Source organism: Pleuronectes platessa, chromosome 17, assembly GCF_947347685.1.
Source record: "Pleuronectes platessa chromosome 17, fPlePla1.1, whole genome shotgun sequence".
Lineage (NCBI taxonomy): Eukaryota > Metazoa > Chordata > Actinopteri > Pleuronectiformes > Pleuronectidae > Pleuronectes > Pleuronectes platessa.
In genome coordinates this window covers 19,906,285-19,913,117 of record NC_070642.1, presented here as the reverse complement: position 1 = coordinate 19,913,117, position 6,833 = coordinate 19,906,285, and positions in this window count along the sequence as shown.

Here is a 6,833-nt window from a genome sequence, read left to right as displayed (position 1 = left end):
CAAGTCACCACACACGCAAAGACAGACACAATACCTCTGTTTTGAATTGAGGACGTGTGTGAGGCAGCTTCTAAGATGTAAACAAGATGCTGGACGGTCTTCACACTCTGAGAAGTTAATAATTTGAGTAATGTGGCCCCCACTGTCTGCAGGTTGGTTTCATAAACACCTGGAGCATCTGGATGAGAACCACACAGATCAGGGGTGGAAGTTGTCATGTTTTTGGGTTCCAGCCCTTTTGACCTTCACGTGTGATGTTTAGTTATGTTTTATATCACTTGACTGTTTCATTTGGTCTGGTTAGAAGCATCACCACTCGCCGGTTTGTCTCATTACGTGTAAGTGGAGCAGGACTGTCCCTGCAGCTGTCGTCCACCTGCATGGACCAGAGGACATGCAAAAGAGGACAAAGACCAAAATACATACCCTGCTTCTCAAATACAAACGAATCTGAATCCTCGTTGACATAAACATTCTAAAAGAGGAAGTCTATACGATCACACATTCATGTTGTAATATTTGTCTCACAGGAGACACAGTCGACAGCAAAGAGACAAAGACTATTGTGGTGCTGGTATTTTTAACCTCCCACTGATTGGCTCAAGGGAAGCACCAGCAGTAGGTCAAAGAAAGGTGACGTAATTGTTACTAATTAGGAGGAGTGCATTATTCATCAAGGGCACGGTGTTTAGTGTTTGTGTGGATTATTCTGTGTAGGACGGAGCTCAGAGCAGTTTAATATCTTAATCTGCAGGTTTAAGTGAAGCTAATTGAACAAATGAGACAAGAGGGAGTCCAGCGCTTGTCTCTTTTGTCTCTTTAAAGAGCTTTGTGGATGCTGGGCGGACACGGCACAACAACTAAATTGTAATGGTTGTTTTGAAGCTGTGGGAGCCTTGACATCACTGATTGCGTCTTTTAAAGAAATCGTAGACTGTATAAAAAGATGGACGACTCGTCTTCACTTCCTCTCACTATCCAGAAATTAAGGCAAAATATTAAAGATACTAATGTTGTTTGCATTTTGCGTGTTTGGACTCAGAGTCTGCGCAGAACATATCAGGGGGTGGAGCCTCGGTGGCGAGTTCCCGGCAATAAACGTGCTCGACCAATTGTGAGTCAGTCTCAGCTGTCAATCATGATGTTTCACCCTATTTTTGACAACATCAGAACCAACATTTTGCTACCTTGACTTTTTAGTTTGGTCCATCTCCCATCTGCTAACATGGAGGAGGAGGGAGATGTGACCTACAACCAGCCACCAGGGGGCTACCGAGACATGCTGGCTTCCCTTCTGGTGAGATGTCCTGTGCCGCTATGATGAAACATGATGATGATGATGAGGTTCAGCTTCCTCACCAGGCTGCTGAGTTATGAGGAAGAAGGTGCCGCAGCTCTTTCTCACCCTGTCCCTCCCTGAAGGGGTGAGGTCGCATGATGTCACCCCCCCCCCCCCCCCCCCCCCCCGCCCCCTCACATCAATAACAGCCTAATAATGGAAAACAATCCTCACAACTCCCAATCTCGACGTGGCTGACTTCCTCCAGCAAACGAGCGCCAGTCCACCGCCCACTGCACAGGGACAGGACGTAACACGTTTTATCGAGCTGATTTACATCTAAATAAATACAGGCCCAGACGAAACAATGCACCGACCTAAAAGAGGAACCGGCGTCTCTCTTCTGGGGCAAACCCAATATAAATTGCCCCGATCCGGCCAAGCTGCAGGGCACGATAAGACGGGAGGGCCGGGCTGAGTGGAAGCATTGTGCAGGAGTCGGCCTGCTCTGGTTTATCACCATTCTCAGAAGAGTCGACACCAAAAAAAAGCCCAGGGAGGATATAATATATAATGACACTGCAAAGAATAAAGAAGCGTAAATGAATGATCTCCATCAGAGTTGTTTGTCTGTGGAGGCTGATGTTGATATAATAATGATTTTCTGTTCCAGGAGCTTCACACGAGCCGGATGAGAAGATCAGAAACATACCAGGAGTTGGTTTTTCCAGCAACTTGTGTCCTTGATAACGTGGAAACAATCTCTCTCAGCAGCTGTGAGAGTCGTTTGTTCTCACCTCTGAGTCAGTGCTGATCCAAGATGGCAACAGGTGTTCACTGCATTGCTTTCATCAGCTGCTGGAGAATGTGCATGTGACTCATTCGGTTTTTCAGACCTTTGGCAAGTTTGCACGTGACAAATGCAGACATCATCTCTGTGGGACGTCTTTTATTAACGCCTTCAAGTAGGATATGTTTTCATCTGCATTTGTTGGATTGCGCAAAAACTACAGATATGTTTTTACCAGGGGACAGATCCAGGAAATGTGCAGTTTTTCTATATTTTCCTTGATTTCTCAGAGCTTGGGGGTCACACTTTCGGAACTTCCTGTAGAGAAGTTCCATTAGCGGGTGTTGAACACAGGCCGCGGCGGGGAGAGCACTGAATCCTCACCGCAAGCACCACAGAGATCAGAGATTATTAAAAAACCTAAATAACAGGAGGAAGTGATCATTCCTCAGGACGTCTTCGCTGGAAAGAATTTTAAAGTTCAGTGAACATAGAGAGTTACGTGTTCTTGATAATAAAGACATGTCAGACATCCCACAATGGAAGCAGTGGATAGTAGCTCTTACTTCATCGTGACTATTGGACAGTAAACCTACAGATGTAGTCTTCATGGTGAACTCTCCTCCCACTCGATCCTCTCCGTGGCCTCATTTGAGCATCACCCAAAAAAAGGCCTCAAACATCTTATCAGCCTCTCATCCAGGGGCCCAATACGTGTTGAGCTCTTCCTTCCAGGAACATGGGGCTGCCGGGTCCTCACTGTCACAACCAATTAGCACCGGCCGGCCGCTGAGGTCGGCCAGACGTCCCTGAGCTTAGTGCAACGTCAAGCCTGGAAACTACTGAGGCCACCAAATCTTCATGGGTTGTTCCATGAGATAGCGTCGTGAAGGTTAAGTGAAACCTCATGTGAAACTACCTTATGTGTACAACTTCAATCTGTTTAACTGTAGAAATAATAACCAGTTTCATTATGGAATCAAATTATCATGAATACCCCAATTTCTATGGGATGTGGATACATTCGACTACAACTTTGAATGATCTTAACTCTTATTTTCAAACTTCATAAAGGCACTGTCCTGTTTGATGATATTCACATTATAAGATATAGATATTGCCAGGTTAATTAGATATTTAGATTATGTGTATTCTATGAATGATTACCTGAACCACGGTTCTCCAAAGAGCTATATGGTTATGTTGGTGTAAACTTTTGAATCCTTATTCTAAAAGACCAAACTCCCCAGTGGTCTATCCATAGCATAGTTTATCAGTGAGGGTCAAGCAGGGATTTGGGCCAGGACCTCGGAGAATGCACTTAGCCAAGGTGGCTGCTCGGCTCTGTAGCAGGCGCAGGGTGTGGGTCAAGATGGCCGCTATCCGCCCGTCCGGCAGTCTGGACGTTGAGCCGCCACTCGCCTGGTCCAGGAGACTTTCCCAAATCCTCCCACGAGCGCTCCGACTTCGAAATAGCGCCACGTGTCAAAAGGGCGCTCGGTATCTGGGCTCAGAAATCTGTGCGTTGTGTGGCTGAGGCGTGTGAGGTGTCGATAGAGGATCCGTGGTGAAGACACGTCGGACAAGACGGTGACGGACTGAGGTCACCGAGGTCCACGAAGAAGGGATCGGACAGAAGGTTCTCACACTGTGGCACAATATCTAAGTTTCTCAGAGTTGAGACCTGAACACGAGTTGGATTTAAAGCTGCTCTGATAAACATGTTGATATCAACAGAGGATGAAATTAATCAACTTCATTGTGATTGTTTCAAATTCACATTTCTGCTCAGCAGGTCTCAACTTAACTGTGGTGGTTTAACCTCGCTGCTCTCATCACCCTCATTCCTCCCAACAGTGCAACTATTCAAAGTGAAGAAAGCTCTAAAAATACACGGTGCACCACAAAACACACACAAGCAAATGCAACAAAATGAGTTGAATCAGCTTTGCCCAAAGCAGTATTGCAGTTTTTAAAGTTGTTTTAGGGTCGTCTGATAACTAGGAAGTATTAAAAATAAAGCTGAGAGGATGAAATGTGTCTCAAAAGCTTCATCAGTCCCTCCAGTCCAAGAAGGAGCGTTAATAAGTGACTCCATCAATATTGAAGTGTCTCATGAAGACAAACTTCCTCCTCTGATCATCTGAATGTCCTTGTAATGAAAAACCTCCTGTCGGACTCTTATATTTTGAGGAGAAGCTATTGTTGTTGTGTTCCCTTGTTGCTTGCCGGCCCCAGGATGTGTTCTCCCCAGACAAGGTCAGAATTCCTGTTTTGTCATCATTATTCTTTTTGCAAGAGAACAAGCACCTCACCAGCTCTGCTCTCTGCTTGGTCATTGTTCTTCTTCCAAGGATGCAAACAGACCTGAAATGGCATTCGGCCGAAGTTAAGGAGACATATTGTGATGGATTCTTGAGCGGGCGCACCATGTACGGAGGTTTGATTCCGCAAACAGCGGCTGGACGTTCTGTTTCGACCAAGATTGCTTTTATGCTTAACCGTCCAATCAATTAAGCATTTTTCTAAAAAAGAAAAACCTAAATAATAATGATAATAATAGATTTATACATTAACTCGAATTCCTCTGTGCCATGAAACACAAAAATATAGTTTTTCAGTTTTTGTATAGTAGTGAACCTTTCTTTCTTTTTTGGATATATTAAACTTAAACTTAAAATTAGATTTGACATTACATCCCCACAAACAGAGACTAAGAGAACATTTGAATTATTACTTTGTTTGTATTTTCTTGCTGATGAGATGTTATTTGTTCTCACCAAATCAAATCAAAAAACAAAAAACTGCCTGGATGTGTTTTGGGAAACACTGAAGCTTGGTGCTGAGGGACAGCTGCTCCTCTGTCCTCCTGCTGAGAAGGAGACGATTTAACAAGACAGACCTATTGTCTTTACCCAAGAAGGACCAGAGAATGTGGCGACAACTTGGGTCACAGGTGTGTGTGTGTGTGTGTGCGTGTGTGTGTGTGTGTGTGTTATTGGGGTGAGGGGTGGGATGTGTCCTCATCATTCGCATCACTATGGGACCACATGCCACCGGAGCTAATTACCTGCCTGCAGCCAATTAAACCCCCTGTAACGGCCCTGAACAGAGAACCTGAGCTCCAGAGAAGTGAGAGACTCTGAGGAACATGATGGAAACATAACTCTATACACATATATACACATATTGAATAACACAGGGGGGAGGACACAGTTTCCTTGACTCTCTCATTGACAGTTATATGTGTTGTGAATGTACAGTTCAGCCTTGAGAATGGATACATTGTGTTTGGGCTTCAATTCAAAATCTCTCCCTCGGGACTTGAACTAAAACTTCCAACACTGCTTTAACTGTGCTGCCTTTATCTTTCTGCAGCTGTTTTTGAGCGATGCGGTCACAGCTGGACTTGCTCGCTCTCTACTCAGATAATTATGATAAAGCAGGGCTGTGAACCAACATGGGCCAAAGGGAGGGGAAGGACAATGGAGGAGAGTGACGGCCGACTGAAGGTGTTGGCAGTTGCAGTTGTTGGTTTATTCTCTGTTGAACTCCGACCTTCTTAAAACATGTGACTATAAAAACCATTTATTTATGAATAACTCCACTATGGTCTTTCAGTGGCGGGAGATCTCAACACCTTCTCCAAACAAAACAAACAATGCAGACCCCAGATTCGAGCCCTGTGGGACTCCACGTCGTGAGAGCATAATGAGGCAGCTGTATTAAAACCATTATTCAGGTCTCTATTCATTATTAAAACTTTTATCATGATCCACTTTTATTTCAAGCAGGATTGCTGCAGGTCTCATAATGAACAATACATTTAACATTTGTGGTCCATATATAGCAGGTGTACTTTAAAATATACTCAAAACTCTCTGGTTTGCATTTGTTTTGATCACAATTTCTTTCCTGGATGAAGAACAATGTGTTCTTGGCAGGTGATTGTGTTTTTACTTCATCCCCCCCGGCTGATGTTGGTGAGCGACACTGATGATGTTACGAAGGTGAAATACTGCTCCTTCGTCTGAGGATAAACAAATTACAACCAGGTCGCCTGAAGCCAAATGTTCCTCTTTACGGAATTAAATCTTCCGTGTGGTGACAATGTGTCGCCTCCTTATTTCATCAAGATCTCACCTCAGAGTTACATCCGGATCTCAGAGGGAAGAACAGGGTTTTATTGTACCTCTCATCTGTGGTGACGCCTTTATGATCTTTACACCATGACAAAACTAAGCTAAATATAAAACTAACCAAAGAAATCTGTCCATATTAACGCTTGAGTCGTCACTTGTCATCTATCTATCTATCTATCTATCTATCTATCTATCTATCTATCTATCTATCTATCCACCTATCTATCTATCTATCTATCTATCCACCTATCTAACCATCTATCTATCTATCTATCTATCTATCTATCTACCTATCCATTTATCTATCTATCTATCTATCTATCTATCTATCTATCTATCTATCTATCTATCTATCTATCTATCAATTCATCCATCCATATACCCATACATATATCCATCCATATATCCATATATCCATCCATCCATCCATCCATCCATCCATCCATCCATCCATCCATCTATCTATCTATCTATCTATCTATCTATCTATCTATCTATCTATATATATCAATCAATCAATCTATCTATCAATCTATCTATCTATCTATCTATCTATCTATCTATCTATCTATCTATCTATCTATCTATCTATCTATCTATCTATCTATCTATCTATCTATCT